Raw genomic sequence first — 19,283 nt, 5'->3', positions numbered from 1 at the left:
TATGTTATTCTGCTCTTACTGTTTCACAGCTGAGCTTTGATCCTTTTGGCTGGGTTTGCACTGGGTCACTGACAGGAGCAGTGCCAAACCAAACTCCATCAGCTTTGCTCACAAACACCTCACTGATTGTCCTTTCTCTGCCTTATGGGACAGGGATTTTTAAAAGGGGCATTGGGGGAGGCAGCAGAAACTGAATTTTGGTCTGGTGATGAATAAAGGGTGATCCCCCTGCCCTGCAGCGTGCACAGTCACTTAGAGCCAGTGTGCCCTGGTGTTGGCAGCTGCCTGCCCTGACAGGCGCTGCCAGTGCTGCCAGGCAGGGCACACACAGAGCCCTGCAATGCCCTGCACTCTGCCATCAGCGCAGGAGCTGCAGACAGGCACAGCATGCCTGGGTCCCGGCCTCTCCCTTCCCGTTCCAGCACTTCTGGAAGGAATTCCCGGAGCCACTAGCGGTCGTTGTTGTCCCGTGCAGGTCTGGCTGCTGCCAGCTGCCTTCACCAGGCACAGCCCAAATTCCAGAGCAGGCACCAAACCACAGCTCTGCCCGTCCAGCAGGAGACGAGTTACCTCGTGCTGTAAATATTCAGTGTCAAGGAAAACACGGAGTCTGACAGCAGCTAGGTGTCGTGTGCCCAGGGAAGCTCCAGAGGGCCCGACAGATGCTGCTTTGTTTATGGAGTTTGAGCAAACACCGGTTCTGATGCGGCTGCTTTTGTCCCGTGCACACCGGTGTCCCCCCCGATGGCAGGCAGCTGCAAAATCCCGGGCAAGCACGGCACGGTGTTTTGGGGAGCTGGCAGTGCTTGCTGAGGAGATGCTGATCCCCAGCTCCCCCCAGCCAGTCTCTGCAGTACAGGGTTTACAATTCCAGCCCAGGCTGACAGAGGGGCAGGGGACAAAGCCCTGAGAAGGGCTGAGCCTTGGGTGTCCGGCTGTGCGGAATTGCAGAGAGGAGCAGGGTGCTCTGCGCTTGTTCCAGGGTGTGCAGGGTCACCCGGCTGCCCTGCAGGAGCTGCTCACGCCGGGCAAGCACTGCAGCCTCTGCCCTTCCCCAGGCCAAGGGCACACTAAGGGTCAGCACAGCCACGAGGAACCAGCTGAACTTCACATTTCCAACGGGGTGCACCAGGGAAACCTCAGCTCCCGCGGACTCTGAAAGTGGGAGATTGCTAGAGGGTGGGTCAGGGAGAAATGGAGATACAAATTCAGGGAGAGGATGAATACAGCAACTGCCTTCATTTGCTCCAGTTTCCTGCGTTTGACATGCTGAACTGAGTTACTGTAAAAACCTCAACTTTAGTTAAATCTCATGTTACTGTCACCATCCCATTATAATCACTAGTCAACACTAGAGGGATACCATACTCTGCCCTCTTTCTGCTGGCCTCAAAATAACATTTCAGAAAATAGCAAGCCACAGCTTATTTTAAAACTACTTCAAAAATATAAAGATTTAATTGCACATTCATAACTGTATGGGTGTATAAACAAATGTATATTCACACACACGAATTCCTTTCACATGAGCAGGAGCTTTTCAGCTGACTTCAGGGGGGACAGATGACACCAGTAGAGGAAAAGCCACCCCTCCACTGGGCAGGGAAAGCAGGAACTTTCTCTGGGACAAGCATGACATGTCACTGCCCATTTCAGACATTCAGCAGTGCTCCCGTATTTTGCCCATGCCATGTGTTAAAGAACACATGAAACACATGAAACACACGAAACAGATGCACACTGAGAGGCTCTGACTGGCCGAGACAACCTGAAAGAAGAGCACTTAAAACAGACTAAAGTCACTTTGAACAATGTGGGAAAAGTCGCTAAACAGCTGACCTGAGATTCAATTCAAATTTCACTGTTGTCACTGGGAATTTCTCCAGTGGCTTTGCTGAGGTTTCGATGAAGTCTCAAGCCTATAAAGTGAGGAATGGGAGATCTCTGGTTTGCAGAAACCCTCACATCACCTCCACCAGAAGCCTCCCCAAGACTCTGGAAGCAGTTGGTACTGCCACAGACTATAAAAGAGACAACATCCACCTAATTTCCAAGTGTTTTCCCCAGTCAGCTATAAGAAACCAGTCTGAAGCAGCTCTCTGTTTCCTAAAAATTTCTTCTCTCATCTCTTTGAACTTTTCTGAAGAGTTGTACTCTACTCATCCATGCTGCAGTAGCAGATGTAGTCAATACATTCATACCATTTATGTAGTAAATGTTCTAGACACTCTATTCCCTCACGTGCAGACTGTCCCAAAGGCTGTGTACTCATTAAAAAGAAAAAAAAATTAATTTATTTAAAATCCAGTTCTACATAATTCCATTTCAGTGCAATCTATATTCAAGCAAGCATTTAAATATTCTATTAAAATGGATCCATCATCAAATATCATGAAATCCAGCAAAATAATAGCTAACATCTTAGTGCTAAGCCTCCATCAGAGTCACACTGGTGCCTTGATACCCCCTTCATTTACTTCCAATTCTGGCACCTGTAACCATGGCAACATATATGGAAACATTTCAAGCAGAACAGAGCTGACAATCACAATAACAGCGCGAAATACCTGAGGTGGGGAAGAAGAGGAGAGGCACAAGCAGGTAGTTGTTGAAATTAAAAGCTAATGACAAGAAAACAGCTGGAAACAAATGCTGGCTCACACTGCCATATTCTCCAGGCAGATGCATTTCTGCAAACCTGGTCTGTTCCATCTTATTAGCTATGGAAAGGGAGGTAAAAGAAATCTTTTTTTCAGCAAAGAGTAAAAGTGTGAACTCTAAAAAGTAAGTTGCTGCAAACAGAAAACAAATGTTTATCTGTTGCATGAACATCCAGGAGTATTCAGCATTAACTCATGACAAGCAAGTATTTTTTTCCAAAGGCAAACACAAATGTGCTTCAGAGAAACACTATCCATCAAGAAAGAAAGAGAAGTCACCTTTTAAAGAGATTCTAAAAGAATAATTCCATTAGCCTACATCAAAGAACAGGTTTGAAATGAACATGAGTTAATAAACCATATATGTGTAAACTGGGATAACTTCCTAGACATTTAAGGGAACTAATTAGCATTTGAATGCTGTGAAGCAAGAAAGGGAAATTCTATCTTTAAACTGTAACAATCAAAACTAGAAATGAGATTGACCTGTGTGGGAGAGCCTGGCAGGATGCAGCTGCAAGGTTAGCTTCGAAGGTTTATGGGGCTGGAGCTGAAAAAACACAAAGATCAAGGCCATCACCATCCTGCAGGGAGGGCTGGGGTTTTTTATCTGTTACCCCGTGAAGCTGAATTTAGAGAAGAGAATTAAAGAACAAGAGCTGGACTTACATCAGCCTCCCTGTCGCAGCACCTCACAAGCCAAAAGCTGTGAAGCAGGCATCAAAACCACCAGGAAGCAAGACTCCCTAGAAAAAGGCAAGAAAAATAAGACAAGACAAAAGCAAACTTGGTATTGAACTAGAGAGTCGGGGGAAGGAGGCAGAGCCTCTGGGGATGGCTCTGGCAAGGAGCTGCAACCTCCAGAAACCAACACGAGCTCCTCCACCAAACCTCAGATCGCTGACTGCTGCCCAAGAGGCTCCACACACACTCCAAAACTGTGTATTCCATTTAGCCAGCTGCTTTTACATCCCTTTTTCCTTCATCAGAAGGAAACATAAAAATTCTGCAGCAGGTATTGGGTGGGATAATTCCCATCGTGGCGTGGGAAAGAGTGGAACAGGCAGGAGTGGCTGCAGACTGTAAAAAGGCCTGAACCCATCAAACATGTAAATGCACACGGAATTCAGGATTTCCAGGATCAGACACTGCAGCCAGGCACTGTCCCTTGTCGGTGCTTTGGGGAGGGAGGGGATGGAGAGTGTGGCTCTCCACTGCTCCCTCCCTGGGCTGTGGTGGGGTGTGAGTGCTGTTCTCCTGCTGGGAGCAGCTGCATCACCCACGGGGGGAAAGGACCAGAGGAGCCCCCTGGGGCAGGGCTGGAAAAGCAGAGACAGCCCAGGGGGCTGAGCAGGGCTGGCACTCCCAGGGGTGACTGGGACCTCACCCCTCCAAACCCAACACTGCCCTGGGCTGTGTGCTGCCTTTGCCCTTGTCCAGGGCTGCAGACCCACAGCCCATCATCCCATCAAAGGCAAATGCACCAGACACCTCCAGTGCCCCCTGCACGTGGCTGTGCTTCCATGCTGGCTGTGCTGGTGCCCTGGGAGTCCTGATTCCCATGCTGCTGATCCAGCACTGCAGCAGCAGCTGGGACAGAGGAGCTGGGAATGCTCAGTTTTGGGGCAGGCAGCAGAAAGGTGGCCCATTCCTTTCTTACATGGTCTTTTAGTCATTCTAATCTTATTGTGCAGCAAAGGCCAGTGCAGGATTCAGTGGAAGATCTGGATTAGAAATGGAGAACATGGAAATGGAGAAGACCTGGGATGTGAGTTAGCCATAACTCTGGGAAAAGAGTTCGTGTCCCCTTTCTCACTTGCATCTCAGAAAATGCAACTGTCAAGGCACAGTGCACAAAAGCTGTCATTCACTGTCACACAGGAAGCACCTTACTCTCCTTCCTCTGGGGAATTCCCTCAGTCACTGGATTTTGTAAAAGAGAATATTTTCCTCCTACCATTGTGTGTCTCATTGACTCCTATTTTCTTCTTTGTCATTTGTAAGACTCTTCTCCCTGACCCCCAAGAAGGATTTGAGCTTTCAGCCAATTTCTGTAATGCCTTCAGGTTAACAGGGGTTCAGCAGCAGCAGAGTTTACCAGCAGGTTTGGAGCAGCACGAGCCCACAGGTGTGGGAGCAGCAGGGAGGGCTGAGGAAAACCTGGTAAAGGCACAGGGCAAAGTCAGCCCCTGCTGCAGAGTGCTGGACATCCTGCTCTGGGGAGCTCCCAACGGAGCCCTGGGCTGCAGCTGCACAGGGCAGCACACCTGGGCCCTGCACACCTGGGCCCTGCACACCTGGATCCCTCACACCTGCACCCTCACACCTGGGCCCTGCACACCTGGATCCCTCACACCTGCACCCTCACACCTGGGCCCTGCACACCTGGATCCCTCACACCTGCACCCTCACACCTGCCCTCCTCCCAGCAGCCAAACCCTGCTCCCAGAGCTGGCACACTGCAGGGCTGGCACAGTGCAAGGCTGGCACAGTGCAATGCTGGCACACTGCAGGAAAGGCACAGTGCACAGCTGGCACACTGCAGGAAAGGCACACTACAGGGCTGGCACAGTGCACAGCTGGCACACTGCAGTGCAGGACTGGCACGCTGCAGGGCTGGCACGCTGCAGGGCTGGCACGCTGCAGGGCTGGCACACTGCACAGCTGGCACACTGCAGTGCAGGGCTGGCACACTGCAGGAAAGGCACACTGCAGGGCTGGCACACTGCAGGACTGGCACACTGCAGCCTGCACCCCTGAGTCTCAGCTGTCCCACCAGGCTGACCCCACAGGTGCCAAGGCCAGAAGGGAACACCTGATCCCCTCCCCTCTGAACAGTCCAGCCTTCCCCCGGGCCCCCAGGCCCTGCTGAACTATTTGTACTGTCACAGAATTGTCTTGAAATATATATCCTGTCATGAATTACAGAATTTAAGTGCTGGAAAAGGTACCATGCCCCTTGGGATGCTCCTTCAATGGTTAATTAATCTCACTTTAAAACCAGCTCCTTTCTTTCTAATTTTCGCTGACTTCTTCCATTTCTAGTTACACGATCTTGTTACACTTTTAACACAGATATAACAGCTTTTCTATCTTTACTCAGGTGCTGACAGACCAAAATTTTCAGCTTTCCATTTTTTCAAAGAATCTAGTTAATGTTCCAATAAAGAAAACCTTTTCATTTCAAAATCCCATTAGATCACTTCTATAGAGAGATATCCATTTATTCTTAGACTCTAGGAACTACAGCAGTGAAACCATTTGCATCCAATGTTCCTCTATTTTTATATCCATTTCCACCTAAAAGCAAAAGAGCGAAAGTCTTAACTCACTCTGGATTTTGATTTCACATCACACCTTGAAAGCTAATTATCATTTGGAGTCAAATGGCATTTTTAACAGCTATAATGAAAATGTTGATATACTGGGCTTAAGGAGTTCTGACCAGCACACAAGCTGTCAATAACCTAATATTTAGTTTATTTATTTTTTAATTTTGCAGTGTTTGCCATCCCAATCTGGGAGAAAAAGTTCATATGAGAATAACACTCACTAACCTCTAATGATTTGGAGCCATGAAAGCAAAATGCTGTGTCTCAAGTCTGACTTCTCAGAAAGTAAAAATGAGCTAATATTTCAGAACAAAAGTTCCTTCAGATTTGAAAATTTAACCGTGTTCATTGCCATTACTTCAATTTCTGTTTTTCTCTTTTGTTTTCACATTGGCTGGGTCATTTGGGGTGTATTCATTTGGGTGTGCACCCATACCCCCAGTCAAGATGTGGCAATGGCAGGGCACTGATCACTGTCCCTTCTTCGTCACCCTGGCAATCTCTGTGTCAGGAAGCAGCAGGAACAAGCAAGCCCCTCTGCCCCTGGCCTGTCCCTGCTGTAGGGCTGGCAAAGGGCAGGAGCAGAGCCCAGGACTAGGGCTCACAGCTGTCCCACTCTTCCCTTCCTACCTGTGGAAAATGTTTTATGGGGTTTTTTATTTTAAACTCGTGCTTTATGACTTTGGAATTAGGGATGAATCCTATTAGGGAGACAAAAGGCTCCTTGTAGTTCATAGCTGTCTAATAGTGTGAGAGATAGAGAGACTATTATATTTGGCACAATATTTAGAGAAATTAATCCTCAAGCGCTAAAGATTTGAGGGATTAACAGTCTGAGTGACAGCTGAGCTCTATCCCTCGATTGTGCCACAAAACCATTTGCCTCCAAGTTGAACATGCTCCTCACTTCCACCAAGTCAGCACAATTCCTGCTTTTATTGCACTCGGGTCCCCAGGGGAGATCAACAAACTCATAAATCCTTATTTCATGGTGGTTTTCAAAATCGTCATGTTATTTTCATTTCTAAGATTTGATATGTGCCTTCCACTCTTTGTGAAGAAAAAGACATATCCCCTGTATAAAATAGGCTACACTTTTAAAGCTCCAAGATTTGATTAAAGAGCTTTGGAAGTGTCCTTCTCAATAGGAAATGCTGTGAGGTGGCCATGCATGCAAGCATGTCCACAAAGCATCATCCAGGCCCTCCCAAGCATTGCTTGGAGGAGTCCTGACTGCGGGAGAGCTTGGCTCTGAGTTCCCCCGCAGGAATGGGGCTGCTCCCCTGGCTGCAGAGGGCAGAGCAGCCCCCATCCCCGGGCTGGAAGGGGATCCTGCAGCCGGGGGCTGGAATGCAGGAATTGCTGCTGGAGGCACTGCCACGGCTGTGGCATCAGAGGCTGCCCAGCCCAGGAGATGAGGTGGGGAAGGAGAGGAGATGTCGTGGTTGCCATGGCAGTGGCAGCATGGGGCCATGGCAGGAGAGCAAGAAACATTCACTGCAAGCTTGTTTGTGTGGCTTCATTACAAAGAAATCTGTGAAAACTGCTGAAATAAATTTACAATTCCTCTTTCCAAGATCTCCATACTCTGAAGTCACAGAGACACACAAGTACCAGCACACTGGCAAGGTGCAACTTTGCTCTGAGCTGGGTAACTTTGCAGAGACCACTGAGGTTACGAGGTTTTGTCCAAAAGGATCTTAAATATCACAGTGTGCATGTGTTCCTTGCTGCTCAAACCTGAGACATTAGCAGAAGAGGAGCAGTGTCACCCAGGCAGCTGGCAGAAACCACCCAGTCCCACCCAACATAGGGACACTTACTGCCCTGCACAGAAACCCTTGCAGGGAAACTGCCCATGGCAGGATGCTTGTGCCATCTGTCTTCCCAGCTCTCAGGTTATTCCCAGGGCTGTTTTGGACAGGTAACAGCCACCTGCAGCTCCTGGGATACAGGAAAGGGCTTGTGCAAAGCATCCCACAGCACCACGAGCCGCTGGAGACGGGGCTGAGAGCTGGCTCACACCTGGTCACTGATGATTTTTGGGAGCACACAATGAGGACATGCTTGCAGAGCAACAGGGAAATGGGGACAGCTGCACATCAGCATGAGATGCTCCTGCAAAGGACTCCTGTGGGTATGAAGAAGGTCCAGTCTGAATGGAAAAGCCTCCAGAAGGATTGGGGATTTTCTGTGAGCAGAGGAAGCAGCAGAGCCTGCGGGTGACTCTCACTGCTCATAAGCTGCTTCCCTGTCCAGCATTTACAGGACTCACTGCTCTCAGCTGTGGATCAAATCAGGATTTTTACGAATAAACCATAAAATTCAATATGTTTAGGGTAGGACCAGAGCTCAGAACTGTCCCAGCACAGAGCTGGGATGGGAGGAGAGCAGCCAGCACTGCCTTCTGCCAGTGCTCTGCGTGTCTTTGGGGTGTCTGTGCCTTGCCCATCCCCTGCAGGGTGAGGTGTGCGATTAAAACGTGCCCTCAGTCCTTGGCAATAGATAATGTTTTCTTTTCCTTCCTTAAAATCTTATTTCAGCCTTAATTAGCTCACAAGCCTGTTGTTCAAAAGCTGAGATTTCCTCTCTGGGTTTTCCCCTGCCTCAGTTCAGATCACATCTGAAGACAGAGCCATCCTTTCATGAGCAGAACATTTCTTTTGCTTGCATTGCCAGCACGTTAGGCCCTTATCAAATCTCTTCCCCACTGTAACATTTCTTTTCAAGGTAGCTCACTAACCCTTACCTGTTTTTCGCTTTTACCTGCAAATAGCAAAATACCATCAACTGGAAAAGATAATTCCTCACTTGTGAAAGTGTTATTTTTTTATCTATGATATGGGCAATACAAATGTCACTCCAAGGCAGTTGTATTAAGTAGTTTCATGTCACATGACACAGTGTGAATTGACACATGCTGTGCTGTTGTATGAGATCTGGGGTTACTTGTTTGAAGAGACTTTTTTCTTTTCTGTTTAGGAGAAGATATTACGTACTATAGATATTACATGATCCATCCATGAGCTAAAAAACAGACCCACATAAAGGTATAATTTCTGACATTCAGAGCAAAATAAAACCTGCAAAACATTGCTTACTTTTCATATAATACTGATAGTCAGCTTATTCCTTACAATTTATTAAAGAGAGCAAAAATAATGTGAAGAGACCACATCTGTTATTAAATACAATTCACGTAGAAAAGGTAAAAGCAGATTCCAAATGCCAGACTAAACCAGGGGTCGGCTTCATTCAGCAGCTGGTAGGCAGCCACTCTGGAAAACCTCTTACAGGTTTCAGCATTGTGCTCTTTTTCGGTGATCTATGGAAAAGCCAAGGAGCATCTCTGGGAGACAGAACCACCCTGAGTTCCTCTGGAATGAGAGCGGCCCATCCATGATTTCCCTGGCACATCCGAGAGCTTTCCCGGGACGCCTCGCTCCCACCGAGTGCTGAAACACTGCGCCGAAACCCGCCTGCAAGAGCTCCGACCTCAGCTGCTAACAGCGCGCAAAGCACCGGCACCGGGGCCTGCCCGCCGTGTCCCGCCGCGGGATGTCACAGGACGGCGGGGAGGGAAATCCCTCCGGCCGTGCGGGGCAGCCCGGGCAGAGCGCCCGCACCGGCATCCCGCACGGCCCCGCACGGCTCTGCCCTCATCCCGCACGGCTCCGCACGGCTCTGCCCGGCTCTGTCCTCATCCCGCACGGCCCCGCACGGCCCCGCACGGCCCCGCACGGCTCTGCCCTCATCCCGCACGGCTCCGCACGGCTCTGCCCGGCTCTGTCCTCATCCCGCACGGCCCCGCACGGCCCCGCACGGCCCCGCACGGCTCTGCCCTCATCCCGCACGCTCCGGGCTCCGGCACGGCCCCGCACGGCTCTGCCCGGCTCTGCCCTCATCCCGCACGGCCCCGCACGGCTCTGCCCGGCTCTGTCCTCATCCCGCACGGCCCCGCACGGCCCCGCACGGCCCCGCACGGCTCTGCCCTCATCCCGCACGCTCCGGGCTCCGGCACGGCCCCGCACGGCTCTGCCCGGCTCTGCCCTCATCCCGCACGGCCCCGCACGGCTCTGCCCTCATCCCGCACGGCTCTGCCCGGCCCCGCACGGCTCTGCCCGGCTCTGCCCTCATCCCGCACGGCTCTGCCCGGCCCCGCACGGCTCTGCCCTCATCCCGCCCGGCTCTGTCCTGTCCCGCCCGGCCCCGCCCGGCCCCGCACGGCCCCGGCCGGCTCTGCCCGGCTCTGCCCTCATCCCGCACGGTCCCGCACGGCTCTGCCCGGCTCTGCCCTCATCCCGCACGGTCCCGCACGGCTCTGTCCTGCCCCGCACGGCTCTGCCCGGCTCTGCCCTCATCCCGCACGGCTCAGCCCGGCCCCGCACGGCTCTGCCCTCATCCCGCACGGCTCTGCCCTCATCCCGCACGGCTCTGCCCTCATCCCGCACGCTCCGGGCTCCGGCACGGCCCCGCACGGCTCTGCCCGGCTCTGTCCTGCCCCGCACGGCTCTGCCCTCATCCCGCCCGGCTCTGTCCTGTCCCGCCCGGCCCCGCCCGGCCCCGCACGGCCCCGGCCGGCTCTCCGTGAGCCGCAGCCGCCCGCAGCGCAGGGCGAGCCCCGCTCCAGCCCAGCGCCCATCCCTGACACCGCGCTCGGGGCGCTGCCATTGCAAGCAGAACAAACTCCTGCTTTCTCAATATTGGCTCCTTTACTGCCGCCCCTTACAGCTGACAACACAGGAGAGAACTTCATAAAGAAAGTCTCATGATAGCTGTTATTTATTATGCAAATGCTCCCTGCCATGGCAACATTGCATGCACTAGTTTGCTTTATTCGCCCTGATACGTGCATATTCAAATCAGGGCTGCATACATTGTGCCTACATATTACAAAGATTTTGTTTTCCTTGACATTTTCAGGAGGACTGCAATTAATACAGCCTGGTTAAGCAGACAGCACCCAATTAGTTATCATCCATTTTCAGATTGGGACACTAGACTAAAAAACATGGAGCTGGCTTCTTATTCAAAAGGAAAATACATCCAAACTACGGGTTTTCAAAGACACATTTAACTCACAATGGCCAGGATACTCACTTGGCCCTTAATGTGAAATGGAGTGTTAATTTTTCTCTGTCACCTCTTAATTGCTTCCTTATTATACCGTTCAAGCAGTTAATTGCTAGACTGACTGAAAGAGTGTTTTCAAGGGAAAGGAAATGCCACAGCATGAAAGAAAAAAAAATAGAAACAGCACACTAGTGTAATTTGGCCTGATATAATGTTAGTTGTGGTATTGCCTTTAGTGGTAACTAAAAAAATTAACGGGAAAAGCTAAACAGTTTCCTATTGCCAGACAGGGCAGAAGCCGTGTCAGAGTTTTGGCGATCAGCAGTTCCTGGGATCACACTCAGGGACTCCATCTATTCCATGGACATGACGTCTGCACTCGGGAGATTTCCTTCTGCTCCTCCCCTCACAGTAAGGAACCTTTATCTATTTGTAGTGCGGGAGCTGCTCCTCAGGCCCGCCTCTCTCGCTGTACTCACCGATATCTGCGGGCTGCTCAGAGCATCCCGGGGTGCCCGGAGCATCCCCGAGCTGCCCGGAGCATCCCTGACCTGCCCAGAGCATCCCTGACCTGCCTGGAGCATCCCTGACCTGCCCAGAGCATCCCCAAACTGCCTGGAGCATCCCCGAGCTGCCCAGAGCATCCCCAAACTGCCTGGAGCATCCCCGAGCTGCCCGGAGCATCCCTGACCTGCCCAGAGCATCCCGGGGTGCTCGGAGCATCCCTGACCTTCCTGGAGCATCCCTGAGCTGCCCAGTGCATCCCTGACCTGCCCAGAGCATCCCCGAGCTGCCCGGAGCATCCCTGACCTTCCTGGAGCATCCCTGAGCTGCCCAGAGCATCCTTGACCTGCCCAGAGCATCCTGAGCTGCCCGGAGCATCCCTGGCCTGCCCAGAGCATCCCTGAGCTGCCCAGTGCATCCTTGACCTGCCCAGAGCATCCTGAGCTGCCCGGAGCATCCCTGGCCTGCCCAGAGTATCCCCAAACTGCCCGGAGCATCCCCGAGCTGCCCAGAGCATCCCCAAACTGCCTGGAGCATCCCCGAGCTGCCCAGAGCATCCCCAAACTGCCTGGAGCATCCCCGAGCTGCCCGGAGCATCCCTGACCTGCCCAGAGCATCCCGGGGTGCTCGGAGCATCCCTGACCTTCCTGGAGCATCCCTGAGCTGCCCAGTGCATCCCTGACCTGCCCAGAGCATCCCCGAGCTGCCCGGAGCATCCCTGACCTTCCTGGAGCATCCCTGAGCTGCCCAGAGCATCCCTGAGCTGCCCAGTGCATCCTTGACCTGCCCAGAGCATCCTGAGCTGCCCGGAGCATCCCTGGCCTGCCCAGAGCATCCCCAAACTGCCTGGAGCATCCCTGAGCTGCCCGGAGCATCCCTGACCTGCCCAGAGCATCCCAAGCTGCCCAGAGCCCCCCGTGCCCCCAGGCTGCAGGAAGCACAGTGCAGACTCTGGCTCTCCAGGGCTCTGTCCGTGGCTGCTCTCTGAGCTCTCCAGAGCCTCCTGAGCAATCACCATCAAACCTTTTCCTGCGGGCCCTGCAAACACAAGGAGCTGCCGGCTCTCATTCCCAGGGCTGTGAGCTCACCTGGCCGCTGGGCTCCCTCCCTGCCCCAGCCCAGCAGCGCTGGCACTCCCAGGCACCACGGCCAGGCCTCTGCACCCGAGGCAGCAGGACAGGCTTTACTGATGCCACGGAGGGACAGCACACACTCCAGATGCAAAGGCAAGAACTGCGGGCCTTTATTTAAACAGCAAGTGATTGCAGGCTCTAGAGGCAATCCTTGCATGACAGTGCTAGAACTCATGATCAGTAGTGTTTCCTCCCTCCTCTAATTTTTATTAGAGAATAGGAATTATTAATGGAGGAAGGACACAGGAGAAAAAAAAAAGTGTATACCAAAGATACTGTTGGATGGTAGATTTAAATATGCACATTAATTCATAAGCAAAGTGAGTTAAATATGAATTTTGAATTAATTTCCTAAATGTAGCTTCCCAGTGGACAATAGAAAAGAGATGATCCAGTTATCAACTCGTGCTTATTAGCATTCAAACATGCTGATTAACTCGTTAGTAAGACTACATTTAAAGTCCTCCGTTTTGTTTCTTTCTATAAACTGTTGGCCTTTCATTTATTGGAGGGGGAAAATACATTTATTTAGGACTGAAAAGAATGAGCCAACTTTGGCTGAAGAATAACAAACTTCATAGAACATAAAAAATATGCCCTTTCATTTTGCAGGAGTTTAGGAAGTGGCACTGTCATCTGCTGACTGGGTGGGTGAAAAGCATATGCCTGACAGTGGCAGTTTCACTGGGAGAAAATCATGAGCAGGAAATATCAAAGCAAAGTTTAGCTTTCAACCAGAGAGATCTCAGAACTGCACAGAGGACTCCAAACAGCATCCCTGAGGTCAGAGCGAGGGGCTCTCCCTGTGTCCTGCCAGGGGCCGGGCTGCCCCTTTGCACACCCTGCAGGCACCAGCCACCAGCTCCGGCACAAAACACCCTCGGGACGTGTGGCATGCCTGATTTCCACTCCCGGGGCTCAGACAGGAGCCTGGGCACCGAGAGAGGAGCAGGTGTGAGCTGAAACCTTGAGCAGCTGCAGCTCCACCTGCGGGGCACACAAACACCAGCCTGCAGGAGCAGCCCTTGGTGACACTGCTGTCACCTCCAGGACAGCCCGGCCACCACTCGGAGCCCACAGGAAAAGCGAAACAAGGCAGTCTCACTTTGCAGGACTTCATCCCTCTGATCGAGTGCACCACGGAGCTGGGGAGGGCTGGGAGCCCCAGCAGAGCCCCAGCAGAGCGGGCTGGCATGCAGGGAGAGGGGTTTGTCACTGCAGAAACTTCCTGGGACAGACAGAAACCCCAGCAGAAACCCCAGCTCATCTTCCCACACAGGCAGCAGTGGAGAAGGGACTGTCCTGTGAGCCAGGCTCCCCCTGTGCCAGGAAGGACTGGCAAAGCTGAACTAACAACCACAGCACTGCTCCATTAACCTGCAGAGCCAGGACTTTCTCACCTCAGACATCAGGAAAAAGTTTCAAAACTCTGGATAATCTTTTAGTTATTATTTCAGTGTTTCTTTAGTACTTTATTTTACTATCCCCCTGCCCTGAGAAATTGCACAATGATAGCTTTGCAGTGCCTGGAGATTTTCAGTTCTTTTCATAGAGTAATGCTCTGTCTTGGCCACGTCTCAGTGTCTTATCCAGCCTTCACTTCCACCCAACCCATACACTTCACAAGCTTAAACTGATTTTATTCTTCCACTACTCTTGTGGAATATTTAATAACAAAATGCTGAGGCATAGAATAAATTAAATATTCTACCACAGATAACACAGACCATCTCTCTCCTCTGGCCTTCTAATGTCTTTGTGTTTAAACACAGGAAGAAATTGTTAAAAACTCCTCGAAACACAACAAGAAACATCTCTCTCTCACTGGTATAATCAACAAGTCTTTAAATTTCAGTCTAACTACACCAAAAGGTCTCATTTTGCAGAATTCCTGACACCTTTCTGTGAAAACATTTGATGTCCATACAATGCCTAAGTGTGTGTATACATTACCCCCTATGCAGCACCTTGCTGTTATTATAGCAGAGTAGCAATCTTTCTATATTTCTGCCATTTTAGAGAGCATAAATAGCTTCTCTGAATAGGATGTAATTAAATTGAACAACCTGATGTCTTATTTTCATACAAATCCATTTTATTAAACTGTCTGTTTCCATTCTTGTATATTAAGATTTCTACCTAAATCTCTCTCATTTTTCTCTTTAACTTCCAATTTGCCTTTGTCTAAGGATACTGACAATGTCCTATGTAGCCTTGAAATCAATTTAGTGAGACAGTCTCTTTGTACAACAATTTTTCAATCTGCTACATTTGCATTTCTATACCTTCTTTTAATTCACAAAGAACAGCATGTCTTACCCAAAGGAAACGGGAAAACTGAGCTCCAGGAATATTAAAATCTTCTACAAATTGGTCAAACGATTTTAAATGCCCATCCTTAAACAAATCTTTAATACAAATGGACCCTTTTTGTTGCTAGGTTCTAAAGGCTCCATTTTAAATACAAGTGGAAGGTCCTCATTATAACACAATAGAGTTAAGGGAGACAATTTCTCATACCAGCCCATGAATTTATGCACTTTCCACACATTTTACAGACTGGGAAATAGTTGTTAACATAATCTTTTTCTGTCACACCATTTTTATGTATATTTTATGCCTGTGTTATCTCTCAAGTTCAAGTTCTGCATATATAGATCCTTGTACAAATGTGAGAAGGAAATTACTCTTGTCAGGTCCTTATCACTTAGGGTTGTGATGTGTTAATCCCACTCCCCTGTCACAATTCTCTCAGAATCTGCTGTCTCCTATTGGAGCAAGGTTTCCATTTAGCTTCCCTGTACCTTCAGCTCCACTACAATCTTTATCAGTAAAAGAAATAGTGTTCATTTCTCTTTACTAAGTTTACATTTCAACTAAGTAAATGAAAGAGCAAAATAATAGTCATTTGCATAAAAGAAAACAGTGAAGTATTACAAAGGGCTGAAATGTTAAACTGAAGTTTGTCCTACAGGATTGAGAGCATGAGAGATTTAGATTCCAGGAGGCAGAAGCCTCACCTGAACCTGCTGCTCTCCCCACACACAGCCAGAGTGTTTGGAGACTCAGTCCAAGCAGGACTCGGGGCCTCCCTTGGTCCTGAAAGGAGATGTCTCTCCCAGGCAGAGAGTGCAGGACAGAGGAATCATTTAGGATGAATTAACCTCGCTGAACACTGGGCTGTGGGAAAGCCAGATGTCTGAGCTTTTTGCCTGTGATTTCTCTGTTTTCATGGAGACACACAGCAGGGCTCCCACCTAACACAGGTGAGATGGATTTCCCTCTGGAGGCAGAGAGCTCGTAGGTGGAGGACTCTGAATGACAAGCTTAGACAAAGTGCCAGACCCGTAGCTAGCTAAGCAAAAGTAGAAAAACCCCTTTGTCCCATGGGTTTGCTTCCATTCATAACTCCATCAGTTCCTCTGTGTGACCACCTGTGGCATAGGTACTGTCTGAATAAATAAGGCACATCTGAGAACAAAACCAGCCTTGAACTCTGCTCAGTTAGTCACTGCCTATCACATGTAAACCCATAGAACAGGTTTGTGTAACACTCCTGTGCCTGGACCCACAGCTGCCCACTATCATACCTCAGTGAAGGGCTGAGGTGCAGCTCTTCTCCTCCGAAAGCAGGAAAACATCAGCAAATCCATGGCAGGTGGGGAGTGGAAACACTAACAAGGCAACAGTAAAAAAGCACTGCGAGGGAAAGTGGTGCCAGAAGAAACTCCTTTGACTCCTTCCTGCCACAGCCTCTCCCCCTCGTGCCCACTGAGCATCTCCCAGCAGAGAACAGGTCCCAGGGGTGCTGCTGAGCCAGCCCCGAGGCAGGGAGCCCAGGGCTCAGCACAGGGGACACTGCCCAGCCCCAGCACCACTGCCAGGCACAGGCGGCCACGAGAGCAAAAACCATTCAAAGAGTCACACAGTTCTACAAGCAACTGGTTATCACTTCCCTCCTCTCCATCTGTCCCCCTCAGAAAAGCTTAGTATCTTATTTGGGTGGTGTTTGTCCGACCTATTCCCACTGATTTTTCCATCACAAAAACACCACAGCTTCCTGTCTGTATTTCAACACTTTGCTTTCCTTCCACTCATTCACCAGCCTTGCCTTCTGGTTTCCATTGGGCTGTCAGATTTTACTTCCCCACTCCAGCCCAGATGATTCTGCAATATGACCAAACTAAACAACTGGGGCAAAATGCAGTCCACGACTGTTCTGCTAAAGCCTATGGATTTGCTTTAGGATTGAATTTGCTCTTCTTGTGTGAGAAATGGGGGATTCAGGAGGAGATAAAAGAAGAATGAAAAGCAAAACTGACCTTGATGGTCATATTTTCTTTAATCCACGAGGGCCACTAGATGAATGCACACAGCCAGCCTGACAATGCTGCCTGCATTTAAGCACGGGTGGGTGTAAATATAGGTGAGGGCACTAATCAGCCAGGTGGCTACATGTTACCCTGAACACAAGCAATTAACTAACAAGGGCAATTTTCTCCCAGAGGTTAGTTATTTCATAGCCAATTAACCAGGCAGCTTCACCCCACTTTGAACTGTGTGTAGAGTAAGAGCCATGTCTGCATCTGGACCTTCAATAGATTCCCTGTAGCTTTAGCCATCAGCCCTATTCATCTTTTTCTAAAGTAGTTACAGCATCCACCTGCCTTTCAGTATTTAACTCCTTCATTTGTAAAGAAGCAAGCAGAACATTTGAACAAAAAGATATTTTTATCTTTATAATAGGCAAGGCAATTTTAGCAGTATATGTCTATGAAACTCAGCATTCAGCCTTGTGTAGTGTCTTCACACAGTGAAGTGAAAAATCAGTGAATGCACTTTATTAAACATACACAGTGTCTGCAAAGCTGGCCTTTGGACAGAGAAATCCGTGTTCCTCCGTGTTCAGAATGTGGCAGGTCCAGGGAAGACTGAGGGAGTGCTCAGGTGGAGAACACATCCAGCTCACACAGCCAGCGCTGCACTCTCTTTATGTAAGGCATTCATAATATAATTACACCTTAAACATGAATAGAATATGCAGAATAGCTCTGAACAGATCATATCACAGGCTGTGCATGTAAGCAATATCAGATTGTGCTCCCAGCAGGCACATGACAGCGTGACAGACCTGGGTGGGCACACCCTGGGCAGCCCCGGGCAGGTGAGTCCTGGCAAGCAGGTGAGGCAGGTGAGTCCCAGAGGGCAGAGCAGCCCCGGAGGGCAGGGGAGCCCCAGAGGGCAGGGGAGCCCTAGGAAGCAGGTGATTCCCGGGCAGGGCAGCCCCAGGCAGGTGTGCCCCAGGCAGGTCCAGAGCTGGAATCTCGGCTCTGGCCAGCCCTGCCCTGTCCTGCCACCTGAACTCTCCTGTATCCTCAGGCACCTTCTGCCCCGTGCCCAGCCCATGAGCAGAGCAGGGCTGTAACTCTGGTTACTGTGGTTATTCCCATGTGGTTATTGTGGTGATTATTCCTGTGAAGTGTGTCCAGCTGGGTGAGGTCCTACCTGGGCACCACAGCCCCACTCCCTGTCACGGGATCTACCTCTGCCAGGGTGAGCCCCACCAGAGAGCTGCAGAGCCCTGCACAGCCCTGCTGCACAGCCTGCAGAGCCCAGGGACCCCCAGGGACCCCAGCACAGCCCTGCTGCACAGCCTGCAGAGCCCAGGGACCCCCAGGGACCCCAGCACAGCCTGCAGAGCCCAGGGACCCCCAGGGACCCCAGCACAGCCTGCAGAGCCCAGGGACCCCCAGGACCCCATCACAGCCCTGCTGCACAGCCTGCAGAGCCCAGGGACACCCAGGGACCCCCAGGACCCCATCACAGCCCTGCTGCACAGCCTGCAGAGCCCAGGGACCCCCAGGACCCCATCACAGCCCTGATGCAGAGCCTGCAGAGCCCAGGGACCCCCAGGGACCCCAGCACAGCCTGCAGAGCCCAGGGACCCCCAGGGACCCCATCACAGCCCTGCTGCAGAGCCTGCAGAGCCCAGGGACCCCCAGGGACCCCCAGGACCCCATCACAGCCCTGCTGCACAGCCTGCAGAGCCCAGGGACCCCCAGGACCCCAGCACAGCCTGCAGAGCCCAGGGACCCCCAGGGACCCCATCACAGCCTGCAGAGCCCAGGGACCCCCAGGGACCCCAGCACAGCCCTGCTGCACAGCTTGCAGAGCCCAGGGACCCCCAGGACCCCACATCCCCCTGGGGGGAACAAAAACCTTTCCCAGCTCTGTCCTGGCCCATCTAGAGGAGAATCAGGGAACAGTTCCCTGTCCTGGTGCTGGATCTCAAAGGTGCTCCTGAACCCCTGTATCTCACCCTGGAAACCTCCTCAGTGACCAGGCAAACCGAGTCAGGCTGTGGAGCTGGAATAACTACAGGGTCCATAGCTGTTATGGAATTCTCTGAGCTTTCCTTTGCATTCTTTCTTAGAGATTTTAGTATAAGAAAAATCTCAGGTATTTTAAGAAGAAAAAATCTACCCTGTGAAACAACACATTAGACAAGACACACACCCTCCTTCCATGAAAGGATTAAGAGATGTGATGGAAAAGGAAGTATCCCTTGGACTTTGCCCTTT

The 19,283-nt window shown here is 50.8% G+C and overlaps 1 long non-coding RNA gene across 1 annotated transcript; it reads right to left on the bottom strand.

Moving 5' to 3' along the window:
- Positions 1-3,152: 3,152 nt before the first annotated feature.
- Positions 3,153-17,841, bottom strand: LOC135304071 (uncharacterized). The gene is made up of 3 exons (XR_010365502.1): positions 17,025-17,841; positions 3,330-3,406; positions 3,153-3,210 (listed from the first exon to the last, which is right to left on the bottom strand). It is a non-coding gene; the product is annotated as an uncharacterized LOC135304071 (long non-coding RNA).
- Positions 17,842-19,283: the final 1,442 nt, after the last annotated feature.

The sequence above is a fragment of the Passer domesticus genome, chromosome 7 (assembly GCF_036417665.1).
Source record: "Passer domesticus isolate bPasDom1 chromosome 7, bPasDom1.hap1, whole genome shotgun sequence".
Lineage (NCBI taxonomy): Eukaryota > Metazoa > Chordata > Aves > Passeriformes > Passeridae > Passer > Passer domesticus.
This window is presented reverse-complemented; position numbering and strand designations above follow the sequence as displayed.